Consider the following 20528-nt stretch of genomic DNA (forward strand, 5'->3'; position numbering starts at 1 on the left):
ATTTTGATGGCCCACTTCAGACATCTTACTAACTATAAGTAACTTTGCAACTACATGTGAACTGGCAGTCATTAGAGTATTAGACTGTCTGCTTAATATCTGCTAACACCCCAAAAAAACATTATACTGACTACAATTAAAGGGATAGTTTACCCAAAAATGAAAATTGTCATAATTTACTCAAGTTGTTCCAAACCTAAATGTATTCCGTTCCAAATATTTTGAAGAATGTTGGTAACCAGACAGTTGATGTAGGAAAAAAAAATACTATGGAAGTCAATGGCTATAATGGTCAACTGTCTGTTACCTGTCATACGTCTAGTCTGTGTTTCTGTCTTGTTTCATGTTTAGCAGCTCCCAGTTATGTTTATTAGTCTTCCCAGGTGCTTCCTATTAGCCACACCCCCTTGTTATCTTGTTTAGCTTGTTTGCCCTTGTATTTAAGCCTGTGTCTAGTTCAGTCTTTGTCAATCCTTAATGTTTGTTTCCTGGTTGTTCTGTTCTTGCGCCTTGTTTCCTGAGTCTGAGTTTGTGTAATAAAGGAATACTGCAAATGGATCCTACTTCCTCGTCTGCTTCAACCACCCGTGACATTACCAACATTCTTCAAAATGTCTTCTTTTGTGTTCAACAGAAAAAAAGAAACAGCATTTTTTGCCTGGAGAAATTTCTCCCTTCAAAATGTCTTCTTTTGTGTAAAAAAAAGAAAAAGAAACAGCATTTTAAGCCTGCACAAATGTCCCTGTTGGTTCCTGTTGAAGTCCACTATATGGAGGAAAATCCTGTAAAGTTTTCCTCAAAAAACGTTCGTTTCGACTAAAGAAAGACATACACATCTTTGATAACATGGGAGTGAGTACATTTTCAGGAAATGTTAATTCTGAAGTGATCTAATCCTTTAATATATATATATATATTTATATATATTTTTTTTATCTCTGACCCCTTTAAGGTCACTGTGTAATTTACACACAAAACGAATCACGTTAATCGAATCGCATTAAACTTTTTTTTTTTGTGTGAATCATCTCGAATCGAATCAATCTGAATTTGCAAAAAAACATTCTTGAACCTTTGAATTGTGAATCGAATCAATTTGCTGTCTCCCCAAGATCTAGATATTTTTTGTTTTTGTGTCCATATTATTGCAGATTTCTATCAGTTCCTGGAGGTTTAAATCATTCTGCAAATAATGTTACACAAAATGTTTAACAGCATTCTTTAGAACAGGGCTGAGAAACTCTGGTCCTCGAGATCCACTTCCTTGCAGAGTTTAGCTCAAACCCTCTTGCCTGTAGCTTTCTATAAGACCTGAAGACCTTGATTAGCTTGTTCAGGTGTGATTTCAGGGTTGGAGCCAAGCCCTGCAGAAAAGTGAATCTCAAGGGTTAGAGTTGCTCAGCCCTGATTTACAGACTATTTTCGAAGCTGAGAATAGGAGAAAGCGTCTAGCAACCAAGGTTTTCTTTATCTCTTTCCCCTACTTTGATAGAATTTTCCATCATTTATGACACAACGCTTCCCCGCCATTGAAGGTATCCAATCCATGTTTTTACTGTTATATGGTAGGGGCCACTATTACACATCTTCTGAAAGAGTACAGAATCTTCGGATCAAAACACAGGTGAAAAAAAAGCAGAAACAAGCACCAGAAGCATTTGCATATGTTGTAGTCTTTGACAAAAATGTGATTTTCTCAGTTTTTCTGTTCAAAATGTTGCTTTTTTATGAAACTTACCCATATTCAAGTTTTGATAAAAAATAATGCATGCGGCTAGAATAAAAGGGCTTTTTTTGTTTGTTTATTTGTTTGATTTTAGAGCAGATGCTCTGCTCTTTCTTTTGATATATTGCATATTGAGATATTTATAAAACTATGAAATTTGGGGGCCATGACATTTTGTGAAAATGATGTTTATGCATGGTTTGTGATCTTTTTTTTTTAAGTCACTGAAATAAGGCCATAAAAGTTTTAAATTTGTTAATCATTGTCTGACCCAACAAAAAAAAAATATAATATTCATTTTATATTTATTTTCCGTGTTCGCATTTATGAGGGAAAAAACAACGTGTCAGTTTACGGTTACGGACGTGAGCGCTCTGAAAGCGGCACTAAAAGACTGCTTTAAAACTTTCACAGAGACCTCAAACAGAACAGCTGCTTTTCTTTAAAGTGAATTTAGTTTTGTATTAAAGCTGCATTCAGTAACTTCGGGATTTCTTCGCTGTATTCTCGCTTTTTGCTCGCAGGTTTCTCTCTAGAGCTCCCCCCACAGCTTCGGAATAGATATTTGACAACACTGTTGTAAAAACTCGTTGGCGATTCTCAGACACCAGAGGCTAGTAGATCAACGACATCAAAGCAGATGGGACATTCTTTAAAACGTCTTCTTCATTCGGGTTCGAACAGCATGAGGGAGCGCAATAATGACAGCATTTTAGCAGATTTCTTTTGGCCGTAAAGCAATTGTTTACATCGCGAGACCTGATATCACGCGAGACTTCCTGATACGGCGGCCGGCGGCCCGCCGGCTCAAAGTTGCAAGTGCGCATTTTCCGCTCAGGGGCACCAGGGGGGTGCGAAACGACCACCATTCAACCCGAAATAGGTAATATAACCATTCCAATGACTCCGAAGCTGTTCAGTTAAGGTAAAAAAAGTTACTTAGTTCACCTTTAATTATATCTTATTATATCCGGCGAGTGAACTGGAGTTCGTCTCATAAATGAACCGAAACTCAGCGTATAATGCACATTCACAGCGTATTTAGACAGAATTTAGACACAGTCATAATCATTACTTTTACCGATTCTTTGTGGCAAGCTTTATGCGTGCGGTCGTGCGCTTGAGTGCGGCTATTACGTAAGCTCATTATCCTGTAGGCTATATACGTAGCCTAATTAAATTAATATAAAGGGGCGATTTGTCCACGAATGACTTAAATGAACAACTAGCTTACTAGTCGACTAGGAAAAAAACTTTTAGTCGGAAGCAGCCCTTATTCCACATATTTTCGAACCAGGCAACAGGACATCTGTGTTGAGCAAGCGACCCTGCGGAATGAACGAGTGGAGCGTAATATTCAGAAATGCGCTCTCCACTCACGAGCTCTGATCGGAACAAACCCGAACCTCACTGTCTGCTGAACTTGCGCAGAAACATCACAATATAACCAGCTTTTTAAAACTAGACACTATTTTAGCACAAATTATGAGCTTATTGGCGATTTTTTTTTTTTTATAATTATTGACAAAATTAGAATATAGTAAAGGTTTTTTTTTTTGGTTTTTTTTAAACATAACCTGCGCGAAAGAGAGAAAAAAATGAATGCGTCATTGTACTCAGCACTTCTGAAAATGCACTTCCGAATGCGTCTCTGTCCCCAGCACATTTCAAACCAAACTGATGCCCATGCATAAAACCCATACTGAATATTTGTTCACAAGACTTTTGAGAACTGGATATTGTAGCCCTAATATTTTTGCTTCGAAACGATGTTCGAAAAATCCTTCTGCCCACTCATTCACATAAAACAATAAACTGATTTAATTTTGTAAGATGTGTTTTGTGTCACAAACCCTGTATGCGGGGAGGCGTGAATGATCATGAAGACCCCTCCCCTAATGGCCCTATTAGCTGAATGGGACTAGAAGAAAGAATAAGGATTCATTCTGTTTTAAATTTTTATTTAAAACACAACATAATCCAAATATACATAACGAAGTACAAAAAGGCAATTTTTTTAGCACACTGATCTAAACACAGAGACTTGGATACCTTTGTTCTTGAAACAGTTCACTGTTGATTTGTTACAATGTTACTGTGTCATCTTAAACCGTAAAAGTCAATGCATTACTGAAAAAATGTAGAGGTGGGTGTATTTGTGGTCTACCACACATACAGTGGTTCTTACTGGTCATCCGGAGATTAAATAATCATGAGATGAAATGGAGGGGAGTTTTACTGTCCTTTATCCGTAATTCCATTCAGTTTTTCTGTGCAGGCAGTGTACTTAAGCTCCCCAGGGATGAAGCAGTCAAACAGAGGAACACTCAGTGCGGAAATGATCCATTTACCCAAGTTAATCGCTGCCTTCTGCTGTTCAAGGCCACCTAATGGGTTTACTAGTGCTCACTCGGCAAAATGCACACACACACAAACGTTGCATCTCTCAAGCTTATTCACTTATGCAGTCGACAAAGGAAAGTACAGTACGGCATACAATGATATATATATATATTGTCACTTTGTATGTTAACTTACTCAAGTCTAAAGATAAGGTTGCACAAATATCTGCTAATTTAGTATATTGTTACTGTGGTTTGTTGCCATAATGACACACTATTCTTCATTAATTAATTATTAAGCAGAAATGGATGGCCACTACTATGAAAGTGTAATGAGATCCAGAGAGTGTTGTCCAGACGGTGAATTCATCATTTTACAGCCTCTTCCTCAGAGCATTTGGGACCTATACGTCCTAAGGGACAGCTGTATGTATAGCTCACTACATCCAACAAAAAATAAAGCTTAGTATTACAGCACAGACAGGATGTTGAGTATCACTATTGCCTTTTATATCCTCACAATACAATTTATACATTTTCATTTATATCTTAAACTTTATCATTTAGAAGCACATTCATCCTTTCAGATCTGAAATGCAGCCTATCAAATGGTCATATAATAATTACAGTTTTTACCCAATGACCCAATTTACCCAATGTTTAGTTTTTTTGGTAACAATTTGTTTTACAGTGTCCTTGTTACATATTACATGTAGTTTATATAGTAATTACTATAAATTATGCATAATTACATGCAACTAACCCTAAACCAATCCTAATCCTATAGTAAATTCATGTAGTTAATTAATATTACTCTTACACCGTAACAAGGACACCTTAAAATAAAATGTAATCTGTTTTTCTGTTCTCCAATCATAATTGTCATTGGTCTGACTTTATATTAGGTGTCCTTTATGCACTTACATTAAAAAAAAATGTTGGTATGGTTACATTAGGTTTAAGGATGGGTTAAGGTGTAAGGGAAGGCTCAACAGTGTAATTATAATGTATTTACAGAAATTAATTACATGCAGGTATTTTTTCTTTTTTTGTAAATATAAGTACAATGCAAAAAAACATTATGTACACAATAAGCGCATTGTCTGTCACCGTCCTACCCGACATTTGCCATTATATACTGTATTTACAACAATAATACCTTAGTCTAAACCTAAAGTAATATTGACAAACTATATATCATTTTGAAAACTAGTTTTCATATTTGGTGACTGATGTTCATTAAAAATTACAGAGGAACAGTAACGTATTAATTTGCAACAAGTATATTTTCAGACTCATAAGGTGTGTTCAGACCTTTATTTTGAAATATTGATGAACATGAAATATCATGAAAGAATAGTATAGAAAATAAAAGCTTGAAAAGATTTTATATATAAAGAAAAATCTGTTAGATTCTACATTTGTGATATGGCGGCGAGCTATAACGCACATCTGTGTTCTTCCACAAGTCTTTTACGTGATTGTTAGAGAGTTGAATTCAAACCAAATACTGTCAAACTGCTCATACTACTTCTGAATAGGATTTCTACTTCATAAATTGTATGAAAATTATGGAAATATATGCTTCAGATCACTCAAACCATATTTATAAATGGAAGAGTCACCGATGGAACCTGGATGTCATCTAGGGAAAATGTTTGGAACTCCGCCCAAACAAAATACTGAAAGCTCATATTTTGAGGTATCAACCTAAAATATGGAACACAACTGTTCAGATTTTTGTTTGGGATTTTCTTGTTGTTTTAAAGTTGAACGTTTTGTGAAATATATATTTTATATAAAATATAAAAAAGTTACATGTTCACACTTTCATAAACTCAAACTTCTTTAACTTTTTTTTTTTTTTTTACTTGTACAATAATCTGCCAAGTTTCTTCTTTAAAAAGAGACCAAACTAAGTATGTGCTCCAAAGTATTCAAGATTTATAGCAATTTAAGTTGGAAATGTAATTTTGGGAAATGTCAAAAGTAGGACTGACAGTTAAAAGAATAGTTTATCAACAAATGAAAATGATATCATCATTTACTGACCTTCAGGTTGTTCCAAACCTGTATGAATTTCTTTCTTCTGCTGAACACAAAGTAATATATTTTGACAAATATTGGTAACCAAACAGTTGATGGGCCCTTTTGACCTCCATAGTATGGGAAAAATACTATGGAAGTCAACGGGGCCCATCAACTGTTTGGTTGTAGAAGTAGTAATTGTAGTAGTAATTAAAGAAGTAGTTTAACTACAGAAGTAGTAGTTAAAGACACTCATATAAAGTGGGACTTTGTCATTTGGGAAGGGTCTACTGGGAGTGGATCCAAATGCAGTACACATCATGAGAGATACCAAGAACATGACATTATTACAAGAAAATAGATCACAAGATGCAAGATGCCCATCCCAAGATGCCTTAACAAAAGGACAAGACAAGATTGTAGAGATGTTCCATACGAAAGTAAACAACTGATTTCCTTCACAAAGTGCCCTTCTGCAAAGACCGTTAGCAAAGTTGCTTGCATGTGATGGCCACGAAGTGATTTCCTTTTGTGATCATGTGATCTTGGGTTATGAGTTCTTATGGTGCATTTTGAAACAAAGCTGGCAAGGGATTTCATGCAAATGTGTGTACAACAATTGGTAACACTTTATATTAAGGTGACGTAATTACACGCTACATGTAGCTACTATAGTAATTTATAGTAACAGCAAATTATGCATAATTACATGTAACTAACCCTAAACCAAGCCTATAGTAAGTACATGTAGTTAATTAATATTACTCAGTACTTGTTTGTGTAATTACACTGTAACAATGTCACCTTAAAAGAAAGGGTAACCCAATAATTTAAGTTTTGTTTTGTTTCAATATAATTTCATACATTAGAATAAACCAAGGTCATGTTTCAGCAGTAGCCCAACCCCTTTTGGTGGATATTAAAGGGTTAGTTCACCCAAAAATGAAAATTCTGTCAGTAATTACTCACCCTCATGTTGTTCCAACCCTGTAAGACCTTCGTTCATCTTTGGAAAACAAATTAAGATATTTTTTGATTAAATCTGAGAGCTGGATCACTCCTCCATAGGCTTCTAAGGCATTATAACTTGCTGGCCCAGAAAATGTATTAAAGACATCGTTAATATAGTCCAAGTGACTACAGTGGCTCAATCTTAAGTTTATCAAGCGACGAGAATACTTTTTGTGCGCAAAAAAACAACAAAAATTAAAGCTGCAAGCAGTGATGAAAAGGGCCCTCGCACCCCTGCCGCCGCCACCCGGCGCCTTTAGGAAAGGCTTTAAGATTACACTCACCAAATTTGAAGAGGATCAGATCAAAACTGTAGGAGGAGTTCGTTAAAGTACAACATCAGGAAATGGCGAAAACTGCACAAAATCTGAGAGGAAGTTCAAAATAGCTGACTTCCTGTTGTGTTTAGGGCTATGCTCCAAGAGACTTTTTTATAGGTATTGGGTCATTACATGTATGTACCGAATTTCATACCTGTACGTGAAACGTCGAGCCGGGGCAAAATGTTGGGGCAATAATTAAGCCATTTTGCCCCACCCAATTTTGAAAACCATATCACATGCAAATGTTCACCACTTCTGAAGCGTGTGCAAAGTTTCATGATTTTTCTAGCACGTTTTGTATTTGCCACACTTCCTGCTACCAGCAGGTGGCGCTATTGCTATAACCAAATATGAGCATGGTCATGTGTTCAGGACAGGACTCTTATCAAACATGTGAAGTTTGGGGCAGATTGGAAATTGTATGCCTAAGTTACTGCAGGCTGTCTGTGGTTGCCTAGCAACATCGGAACTGCAAGCAATATTGACAGAACTTATATGATCATGCATATATCACCAGAAGGCCGAAATTGGGTGAACATTTGTCAGGCCGCCGAGGGCACACCCTTCGACGAAAACTCAAGATCTTCGTAATTTAACGTCGCAAAGGCCTTAAGATTACACTCACCAAATTTGAAGAGGATCAGATCAAAACTGTAGGAGGAGTTCGTTAAAGTACAACATCAGGAAATTGCGAAAAATGCACAAAATCTAGGAGGAAGTTCAAAATAGCTGACTTCCTGTTGTGTTTAGGGCTATGCTCCAAGAGACTTTTTTGTAGGTATTGGGTCATTACATGTATGTACCAAATTTCATACCTGTACGTGAAACCTAGAGCCGGGGCAAAATGTGGGGGCAATAATTTACCGAATTTGCCCCCCCCCAATTTTGAAAACCATATCACACGTAAATTTTCACCACTTCTGAAGCGTGTGCAACGTTTCATGAGTTTTCGAGCACGTTAAGGCCCTCTAAAAAGCGATTCACTTTGGAGAAGAAGAAGAAGAAGAAGAAGAAGAAGAAGAATAAACGGAGCAAAAACAATAGGGTCCTCTCACCATCGGTGCTCAGGCCCTAATAAAGACTTTATTCCACTATTAATTTCCTTCTCTCTGGGCCTCGAGTTTTTTCACGTGGTTTAACTGCGCAGCGCGTCTGTGTTGTACGTCACACGCATCACACACATGACCAGCGTCGGCCAATAGTGAGCCTACATGTGACATACAACACAGATGCGCTGCGCAGTTATACTACGTGAAAAAACTCGAGGCCCAGAGAGAAGGAAATGAATAGTGGAATAAAGTCGTTATTTTTCTAAAAAATTTTGCGCACAAAAAGTATTCTCGTCGCTTTATAAACTTAAGATTGAGCCACTGTAGTCACTTGGACTATATTAACACTAGAACTGCCATGGCGGTCATTTTGACCGTTTTGAATTTTATATCTGCAATAACTTTGTTGAAAAAATAAATAAAATCCTGCTGGTACCTGACTTTTCCTAAAAGTGTCTGTATTTTCATTTAAAATGTTTTTCATATAAATTACACATAAGGCAAAAAAACAAATGAACATATTTACCTATTTCGGCCATAAACCGTCATATTGACCGCACTGAATTTCGCGGTATTATTATACATATACCAATATACACAACAATAAAAAGTGGTAAAAAATACACAAAACATATTCCACAACAAATCATTTAAATGTAATGATATTCAGAACAGAACAATATCAAATAAATAATCCATAAACAAGCCAAAATGAAATCGGTTAGGCTACTTTCAAGCGAAAGTGAAAGTAAGTGCCGTTGGGCTCACGTAACTATCTAATTAGAATTAAAATGTTTCAACATGCGATGTATTTGGATGGTAAACTATTCTTTATTATAGGCTTTGTACTTCACTCGTGTTCCAAAATCGACGGAAAAAATCATCCTTCACATGCGCAAAATGGTACGAATTGTAGCCTAGGCTACTGACTATATCGAGCAGTGGAATTTTTATATGTTAGGTTGACTAGGCTATTTTATTATTATATTTTATTATGGCTGTAATGAACGGGCTGCGATGTCAAGATTGCAATGGAATATGGTATGTGTGTGCGTGTGTGTGTTTGTGTGTCGGCGGGCGGGCGCGGACGCGATCGAGTGTAAACATGAAAACAGGCTACTCCGTCATTTTGTTCAGGACATCTACTGATATTATTATTGATAGATGTATAATTAAACTTGTTTAAATGTACAGTTTGGTGTTGTTTTGTTTTTAAAAGACATCCTAATACAATAAATGCATTAATCTCTCAATTGGGTATTTATCATTAAAGATATAGAGTTTTGAATTTAGCGGTCAAAATGACCGCTTGCGGCAGTTCTAGTAGTTATGGAATTTTGGCACTTCTAGTGTTAACGATGTCTTTAATACATTTTCTAGGCCAGCAAGTTATAATGCCTTAGAAGCCTATGGAGGAGTGATCCAGCTCTCAGATTTAATCAAAAATATCTTAATTTGTGTTCCGAAGATGAACGAAGGTCTTACGGGGTTGGAACAACATGAGGGTGAGTAATTACTGACAGAATTTTCATTTTTGGGTGAACTAACCCATTAACTACTAACTTAACTACCAAAAGATTAGCCAAATATTTCAAAACACAGCAGAATTCCAGATGCACAGGAATCTGATAGATATGATACCACATTAATAGCCATAATGAGACATCCTGTACCTTGCAAACTTTGACTGAGAAAGAGGACATGAGGGAAAGAGGACATTAAAGTGATTAAAGGCCAATCTGCTTTAATTTTCTTTACACTGCTACAATATTGGGGGCAATTAATTACTGTAACAACCGCCAAGTTCCTTTCATTCGATAATAATAATAATAATAATACAAATAGGACCAATTTTTTTCAAGGCTTTAATCCATTGTAATTTATAGCACAATGTCCTCAAAGCTAGCAATGATGTCTGAAGAATGTTATTCTTAAGTTCCAAATAATTCATAAAAGGTGATGTCATTATTGGTTGATGGTTATTTGTAGACAGTAAACAGTGATGTGGAACTCATGTGGAAAGCAGATATGACTGCTATGTAACATTTCTCCAGGGAAGACACAAACTGCTTGACAATAGCTTTAATAATTCAGAGAGCTTGCCTGAAACAATGGAACCTGAACATCACAACCCTGTTACAGGCACAAATGATACACAGAGCAAACAATGGGGGGCATTTCCATATTTGGAAGTTTGGGAAATGTTTTAGTTAATGTCTCTTACTCCATATTACAGACTAGAGTCAGACTATATATCCTAAACATTTGTTAACAACATCTTTACCTCAATGAGCTCATTGTTTCTGCCCTACATTTATACACTGTTAAATGAATACATTGATAGCTAACTGCATGATATATATGTACATCTCTGAAATACATGACTTGGACAATGTCACCTCTGATAATAGATTACTCTAAATGCTAATGTAGACACATGCATTTTCTGTAAAGCTGCTTTGAACGATATGTATTGTGAAAAGCACTATAAAAATAAATGTGAATTGAATTGAATTGAATTAAATAATTTAGTGGTAAACCTTGATCTAATCGTCTGCCAGAAATAACTACTGGCAGTGTTATGAACATATGTTGCATGCTCTTGAACATATTTATCTATATACTGTATGCATTCATATAGAAGTGTAAAGTGTAAAGACTACATGGCCAAAAGTGCTCATAGAAACACTCTCTTATAGTTAATGTGTTAAAGCAATTTACGTATCACCGACATCACGAATAATTTACACAGAACGTTGTAATGCTTGTGTTTCATAAATGAGCCTAAAGTGTGACAAAAGACATTCATGAATTCATGTGGTTGCAAACTGACAAAAATATGATTGATCTTGATTCAAAAGAAGAATATTTGTTACCGTGCATCATGGAAAAAAAAAGAAAAAAAAAATCAGCAGTCAGCACCTAGACTGACTCAATTAAAGGGCTCATGAATTGATAAATCAAAATTTATTTGAAAATATATAAAACATCCTGTAAGTTTCAGAACTCAAAACCTCCTCATTAGTCCAAAAACAGCTTTTTTTAAAAACCAAGCTCTGAAAACAACTTTTTGTTGTTTTATTGTTGATTTTGTCACATTATGATGGAGAGAAGAGAGATACAGGACCACTGGACTAGAAATAACATTACCTTCCAAAGGATCCTAATCTATGTGGATGTTTCAGTAGAGCATTGTTTGTTTGCTCGGTACATTTCACTGTAGAATATATATAAAACAATTCTTTCTTGTTCTTGAATCTGATTGACTGAGAGCCTTTTCCAGCCGTACGATATTCCCACAGTAACTGCACTTGAACCATTTCACCGTTTGTATCACTTCACTTGCGGCGACTGTCATGGCAGTCAAGCAAATCCACTATATATTTTTTTTAAATACTACTGTTGTTGTTTCACAAAATGTAGTTTTAAGAGTTTTTTTTAGGCAAGAATGTAGCACCTGTTTTACAATTAGTCTAGACACTTTCGCAGATGTGAGTTCCACTCCGTCAGCTGCCTTTAGGCCTTCATGTACCCGCATCTTCTCAAGGGACAATACTATAGAAATGAAACTTGGATCTATTTTAGAGTAGTCAATGTGCTGCTTGTATAGCAGTAAAGATTTACTGTCCTCTGAAAATAACTCAACATACAGCCATTATTGTCAAAATAGCTAGCAACAAAAATTAGTACACCCTAAGTGATAACAGCAGTATGTCATTTAACCATGCAAAGCCACATGTCCTATCATGTTCATGTTTTTGTCTGCTTGACAGGACCATACAAATTTGTGTATCTTGTATTAGAGCAGTTAAAATTTGGTGCTTTGAGTACAATTCTCTCATTCTGACCACTGGATATTCAACATTGCACCTCATGCCAAATAACTCTCAAAGGATTTGAGAATTAGAATTGGTGCTCTCCACAAAGATGGCCTAGGCTATAAGAAGATTGGTGACACCCTGAAACTGAGTTACAGTACAGTGGCCAGGGTCATACAGAGGTTTTCCAAGACAGGCCTCGCAAGGGTCAATCAAAGAAGTTGAGTCCTCGTGCTGGGTGTCAGGTGCAGAGGCTGGCTTCAAAAAACAGACATTTGAGTACTGCCAGCATTGCTTTAGAGGTTGCAGAAGTGGAAAGTCAGCTTGTCAGTGCTCAGACCTTACACCGCACACTGCAACAAGTCGGTTTGCATGGCTGTCATCCCAGAAGGACGTTTCTTCTGAAGTTGGCTCACAAGTAAGCCTGCAAACAGTTTCCTGAAGACAACCTGTCCAAGAGCATGAATCACTGGAACCATCTCCTGTGGTCTGATGAGACTAAGATAAACTTGTCTGGCTCAGATGGTGTCCAGCATGTGTGGCGACGCACTGGTGAGGAGTACCAATACAATTGTGTCTTGCCTACAGTCAAGCATGGTGTTGGTAGCATCATGGTCTGGGGCTGCATGAGTGCTGCTGGTTCTGGGGAGCTGCGCTTCATTGAGGGAAACATGGATTCCAACATGTACTGCAACATTCTAAAGCAGAACATGATGCCCTACCTTCAGAAACTGGGCCGAACGGCATGATAATGACCCCAAACACACCGCCAAGATTCCAACTGCCTTGCTGAGGAAGCTGAAGGTGAAGGTGATGGAGTGGCCAAGTATGTCTCCAGACCTGAACCCTATTGAGCACCTGTGGGACATCCTCAAGCGGAAGGTGGAGAAGCGTCATGTGTCTAACAGCAAGCAGCTCTGTGATGTCATTATGGAGGAGTGGAAGAAGATCCTAGCAACAACCTGTGCACTCTGGTGAATTCCATGCCTAGGAGGATTAAGGCAGTGCTAGATAAAAATGGTGCTCACACAAAATATTGACACTTAGGACCAGTGATGCCGGTAACGCGTTACTTAGTAACGCGTTACTCTAATCTGACCACTTTTTTCAATAACGAGTAATCTAACGAGTTACTATTTCCAAACCAGTAATCAGATTAAAGTTACTTAACCAAGTCACTGTGCGTTACTATTTTTTTGTCATTTTATTTAATAAAAATATATATTTATTTCTTCTTGCATCTCGGGGAGTGAAATCACGTATGCGACAAGTCACGTTTTCAGCATGCATGAGATTCACGTCACGTGTACGTACCACGCGCAGCGACACAAACGTAAACAACAATGGAGGGAGGCGAGAGATGTGCGTTTTCTAGAAGTCTTTCTGGCGGCGACAAAGTGCTATCTAGCTACAGAAACACCACGTTGAATTTGAAAAAAACATTTGGAGTCCATGCACTGCACAGTCAAACTTATAGAGCAAGTCACACCAGGTGATGCGATGCAGAGTGCAGGAGGTCCCCGACCACGGTGCAAAGCTGGACTTCGGTGCAAAACCAGTAAGTGGGGGAGAGTTGAAGAAGTTAGTCGGGCAGTTTGTTGTGGAGGAAATCCTGCCATTAAATACGGTAGACTCGCCCTCGTTTCGTGCCATAATAAACAAGATCCCCACTACTGTCAATGCCGCGCTGCCTCACAGAACAGCTTTTTTTTTTTTTTTTTTTAGTATTTATGTTAGGTGAAGTCAAGAAAGACTGTATTTATTTTTTATAAAAACAAGTATTTATGTCAAGTCAAGAAAGACTGCCTTTATTTTTTGTAAAAACATGTATTTTTTTCAGGAAATAGTTTTTAAGTTCAACTTAAATTGTCAGGAGATAGATTGTTGATGTTACTGTTAAAAATACACTTCCAATAAAGTGAGTGTTGGCAAAACCGGTTGTCATTTTTATGTTGTCGGCAGCTGCTGAATGTAACTAATAAAGTAACTTGTAAAGTAACTAAGTTACTTTTTAAATCAAGTAATCTGTAAAGTAACTAAGTTACTTTTTAAATAAAGTAATCTGTAAAGTAACTAAGTTACTTTTTCAAAGTAACTGTGGCAACACTGCTTAGGACACAGTTTTGACATGTTCACTTAGGGTGTACTCACTTTTGTTGCCAGCTATTTTGACAATAATGGCTGTATGTTGAGTTATTTTCAGAGGACAGTAAATCTTTACTGCTATACAAGCAGCACATTGACTACTCTAAAATATATCCAAGTTTCATTTCTATAGTATTGTCCCTTGAGAAGATATACTAAAATGGTTGCATATCACATATCGCACATATAATGGCTATTGTCGTTAATTTAAATATTGTTGTTCAATAAATATTATTTGTTATTATATTTGGCATTGAGAAATAGTGCAAGTGATCTTGAGATGGACTTCAGTGAAAGGTACATTATTACGGCATTAGATGGCATCAAAGACTGTCTTTATGAGTGACTTTTTCTAAACAAGGAAGTTTGTTTTAGTGCTGTCATGGAAATACCCTTAACTTTTAAATGGACAAAGACAAATATATTGCTTTCCTCAGTGGGCATTCAAACCGATTTTTTATTATTGATATAATATTATAGACATCGACCTGAAGAATGAATGTCATATCATAAGGTACACTCGTCGATCTCCGTCTCAGAATACTCTACTCTACATAATACAATAAGCTTCAATGAAGTGACTCAACGTTCCATCGTTACTAGTTCTAAAGTGACGTTTTAGAATTAGTAACGGAGGCTTGGACTCAACTTTTAAACAGTCAACTTGAGAATTGAATCAGTGGCGGAAGGAAGTAGTTCTGAACAAAAGAGTGTTTTTAAAGACACTCCATTGTTGTTTCTTATTCATTTACTCATTTGCTGATGTATAAATGCAATATCGCACTCGTAGCCGTGCGATATGGCTGTATATCAGCACGCTGGGATTACCGAATCCCAGCTGTGCTGATATCTAGCCATATCGCACTGCTACAAGTGTGATATTGCGCATATATATCCAGTTTTGCAATGAAAATCCAGTTTCAGAGCATTTAGCCATTAAAAAAAAAAAAGAAAAAAAAAAAGCTTACCTTGGAAGAGTGGAAGAGTAACCTTCCATCCTGCCAGAATCCTTTGTACAACAGTGAGTACAACAAGAGTTTTAAATAAGTGATGAACCGTTTATGAATTATTCCTTAATTTGTAAACATGGATGTGCCTTCCAGATGGGGCCTAATTTTTTCATCATGGGATTGTCCAGTACTTCACTTAGCTCTCACATTAAATAACTTGTGACATCTATATGAGCTAATATATATATTTTTTTTAATTCTGTCATCATACTCATACTTATGCTGCTATAATCCTGTATGATTCTCTATCTTAAATAGAAATTTGACAAAAGCTCCTCTTTCCTATACATCAAAAAACGAATAGGGGTTGTAGATGTCACTTTCAAAGCACCCCCCATCCCCCATCCCCCATTTCCCATCCCCCATTTAACCTTACATTTAATGTACATGTACAGCTACAATTTTAATGCACAACGTGGAAGCAAATAACCCCCCCGGCGTTAAGCGAAGTTCAGGTAAAACACAGAACATTTTCACAGAACAAAAGTCTCAGGGAACAGAACTGTGACAGTACAATAATGTCATACACTATGCCTGCAGAAGTGCCAGAGGACAAACTTGTCTCATGTTTCCAATACGTCACTATGCCACAAATCTTTGCAAGGTCCTTTGAGGGCTTTTACCAGGTCAATGACTTGATATTTTGTTTTTATCTGATACAATAATATATATTTACTAAGACACCTACACGGATATAGTTAATCCATTTTATCAATGGCCAATAGAGCTCTTTTTTCAAGTGATTCAATAAAGGCTGAGAACTCTTCCCTGTTTTTCTTTAGATGCCAAGACAGTCTTGCTTTGCTGGAAAGCTGTAGACAGATCCTGTGATTTTTGAGCATAAACGTCTTTGTGAGAAGGAAGACAAACTGCACTTTAGTAAAAGTAATAATGTGGCATTTTGCGACACTCAAGAGCTGCTCATGTCTTTAAAGGTAGCCTTGCACAAACATATTTTGTGTAGTGAGATATATCTCAAGGCTAGGGATATCTGTATGAAATAAAGCCTTTGTGTGGCAACCACGAGAAATAGACAAAGGGAAAAAGAGTTCAATAACGAAATAGATTGTACTCTGAAGGGAAAAAGAACACTACATATGATTTGATCTTCGACTACGTCACCCTGGGAATTTCACCCAGAGAATATTATCCGTGCACAGGTTCCCCACTAAAGACAGGAAGAAATGGAGACATGGGTATTTATGCAAAATTACAAAAGTTTATTATAATAAAAAAAAAAAAAAAAGGAACAAAAAGGAGACAAGCCCCAAACATTAAAATACAAATACAATGTAAAAAAAAAGGAAACTGCGCAAAAGATACCTACGTTCCCCTCACACACACACACACACACACACACACACACTGCATGCTCACACTCACAGCACAAGGGCTCTAGTGAAGTGATAAGTCACGGCACATGGTGAAAACACCACCACCAAGAAGGGAGAGGAACAGTCAATGTCCTATGCCAAAGAGGCCACAGCTCCTACAAAGAAATCACACTCTCCACACCACACACACACTCCACAAAGAAGACAAATTAGTAAATGATTATATAAGTTGACAGGTGGATGGCAACTGTTCATCCATCAACAAGCTTTGATATCAAACCTTAGTAGGCCCAGTCCAGTAAAGAAATAAATCATAAACAACCAAATTCATCTTTAACCAGTCAAACAAACAAAAAACAAAAAAACAAAACAAAAAAAGATCTATGTTATACATATACACAAATCAAAACAATTAAATTCAAATGAATTAACAATATACATTAATAAATCAAGATTCACATCAATAACATCTATGCCAAAGAAACAGTTCAAAACAAACAAAATTATACAAAAGAAGAAAAGACACACAAAAAAGAGAAAAACAACAAATTTATCCTACTTCAAACAAAAGCTCAAAACGACAAAGCAAGCAAAATTCCAAACAAACTGAGCAGAGCACATGGCAGTTTGTAATCTGAAATATGGGCAAAACATTCACTGAGGCTGCGTGTGAAGAGAGGATATGAGGATGTAATTTGAATGCAGTAGTATCAGAACATCGTCAAAACAGCCTATGACAAAACAGCAGTGACATCACTGCCCGAACTGCAATCCCCCTGAAATTCATACAAATGATTAAAAGACAATGTATACATTTTCTTAACAGGAGAAATTTAGAGCTGCGGGATCAGATTCATAAAAGGACGTCCCTTTAATAGTTCACTGCAGTCGTCAATCACACAATCATGAACTAGAAAACAATACAGGTGAGTTTCTGTCGGACCAGTTTAACATGGCGACAACAATCCATTAAATATTGTCATACCCGCACCTGAAGGACACAGACACCCGCACAGCAGCCATCCGGTAAAGACGGAGGAAACCGAAAACACGTTTGTAGTGGAAAATAGGTCGCAGCATCAAACAATTGCCCACTAAATAAGAGCAACAAACCATTTAGTTGCCACATACACACTTGAGATTGCACTCACTCTACAGGGGCGGATCTACAGGGGGGCAAGGGGGGGCAGGTGCCCCCCCACTCTAGAGCCTTGCCCCCCCAGCTGCCCCCCTAACTTTGATTATCCAAAAACTGTACCTTTAAAAACAACCCGCCACTATGTCCAATACATTTACCAAAAGTGAACAATTTCATTTTTAATTTTAAATGTATTATTCGCCAATTTCGCCCCTCCCCCCTGCCCCTCAAATACTTAGCTACGTCCCTGATTCAAACGTGCAGAGCGGCGTTCGCTCAGTCTGGCTCACACACAGCGAGTCTGCAGCGGTGCGGTGGCTCTGCAACCCGACTGGAGAGACTGAGCTGCCCCAGAGCCTCTGAAGGTGAAGTGAGTTTCCCCATGTGAAGTTTAAACACACGTTTAACTTAAAGTTACATTTGTAATTAATGTATTGTATGCTAAAGACGATTCAGCATCAGCAAAAACAGCGAGTCTATTACGTTAGCCAAAATCAGCGGTCATATTGCTCCCTCGTGATAGGTGAGGACTCTTCCCTTTGATTAGCCTAATTTTTATTTTAGTAAAGACAAGAACAGCTTAATAAAAAATCTAAAATATTGTGGGGCAGCGCTAGGGCTGGGCTAAGGGGGCTTAAGCCCCGAATGTTTTTAGTAAAGCCCCGAATATTTTTTTAAATTGTCTTTCTCAGAGCAAAACAATTAATCAGAAAAACAAATGTGAATAAGATTACAGCGGCCGCGATTACCTAATCATGAACAGTGCAGTTTTATTTATATTTTTCCCTTTGCAAGGTACGACGTGCTTTTGCAGCGTTGAGCATTGTAGCCAATCACAGACATGCCTGTTGAACACATCGGCCAATTTGAGTCGCTGTGCTGAAGATGTGTTTTGCGCGAGTTCACGTTCGCAAACCTGTCATTATTATTGGCAATAAACTTAAGATGCAATCATGCAAATAAGAGATTCACTTGATATTCTTGATGCTACTCTGATGCACTACATTACGCAACGCTCTGTTTGTTGTTAGGAAGACTAAAGTTCAGCGGTCTAGCTCATCAATGTCAAAATGATTAAAGAAGTAAACGAATGCTTGGTAAAATGTAAGATAATTTTTTTTTAATTATAATAAGAACTTGAGTATTGTCCACTGTTTTATACTTCTAGTCCACTGCATCTTGGACACAATTATTGTACTTTTTTTATATTTTCATTTTGCTTTTTATACTTTTACTTTTTAAAAGATGCACAGTTTTGTTTTGTTTGAACACTGGGCTTATTCCTGTTGTGAATTAAAAACCTTTGTAGTGTGTAAGGGCACACTGTAAAAAAATTGCTGTAGTTATGCAGCTGTTTGCCAGTAACTTACTGTAGATTTAAATTGATGTTATTTACTGGCAACAGTTTGTTCAAAGTTAAATGAACATTAAACATTAACAAGTCTTTGTCTTTACAGAATAAAATTATAAAATAACAATCTAATGCAAAGCATTCTGGGAACCAGAAATCTTCATCAACCTTTTTCTGTTTTTTTCCTTCAGATTTTGGTTCCCAGAATGCTTTGCATGAGGCTGTTATTTTAGTTTTATTCTGTAAAGATAAAGACTTGTTAATGTTTAATGTTCATTTAATTTTGAACAAATTGTTGCCAGTAAATAACATCAATTTAAATCTACAGTAAGTTACTGGCAAGTAGCTGCCAGTAATACTGTAATTTCTACAGATTTTTCTAACAGTGCACGATTAAACAATAACTACTGTAGTTTAAAAGTGTTTTTGTGTTTGTTTCTCTCCGACATTTATATATAGGGATTCCCATGTACCGTCTACCCCTGCCACCCTGCCAAGACCTCTTGCCACCCCTTTGCCCCCCCCATGTAAAATTTTCTAGATCCGCCACTGCTCTACCATCAGTCCACATACCCACAGCAGCATGTGGCACCAGGCCAAAGAATGCAAACAAACAGGCGAGACCTCACCTGAAGATGCGCTCAAGCTTAAATGCAAGCGCAGATTTACTGACATCACATAATTTACTATAACGTGGACAAATGGGATTCTAGCTTATCATGCCACACAAGCATTCATCCAGGCTGCAGTGATTGTTGCCATGAAACAAGTTGTCAGAGCCACTGGAACTGTCACATCACACACACAGGCAGATGTGTGAACATTCTCCCCAAAGAGTGAGCAACAATGTTAACAGGTGCAGTAGCCTACAACACTCAAGAGGTACCACCCCACTAACAGGGTTGGCAGCTCTGCTTCTGTCAGCCCCTCAGCAGGGAGTCTGGTGATAACAGGTCTTGGGGAGGGTTCGCTGCAGTGTGCTGAAGAGAAAGCAGGCTAAAAATCCAAGTTAATTTGCTTAAAATGTATATTTATTTTTTCACAATACTGATCTGCTTTAGGCTGGGATGCACCTCAGACACAAGGCCAGTCCATTGCAGGCTATTGATCCTGTGTACAATCAATTATTTGGTTAGACTGCAATTCATGAATATCTCTCTGGTTTTATACACCACACTTAATGAATGAGCCTACAATCCTTCCTCAGGGAAATGTGTTCTTATAATCTTTCTTTCATTGTGCAGTCTCGGTTT

The sequence above is a fragment of the Rutilus rutilus genome (assembly GCF_951802725.1).
Source record: "Rutilus rutilus genome assembly, chromosome: 5".
Lineage (NCBI taxonomy): Eukaryota > Metazoa > Chordata > Actinopteri > Cypriniformes > Leuciscidae > Rutilus > Rutilus rutilus.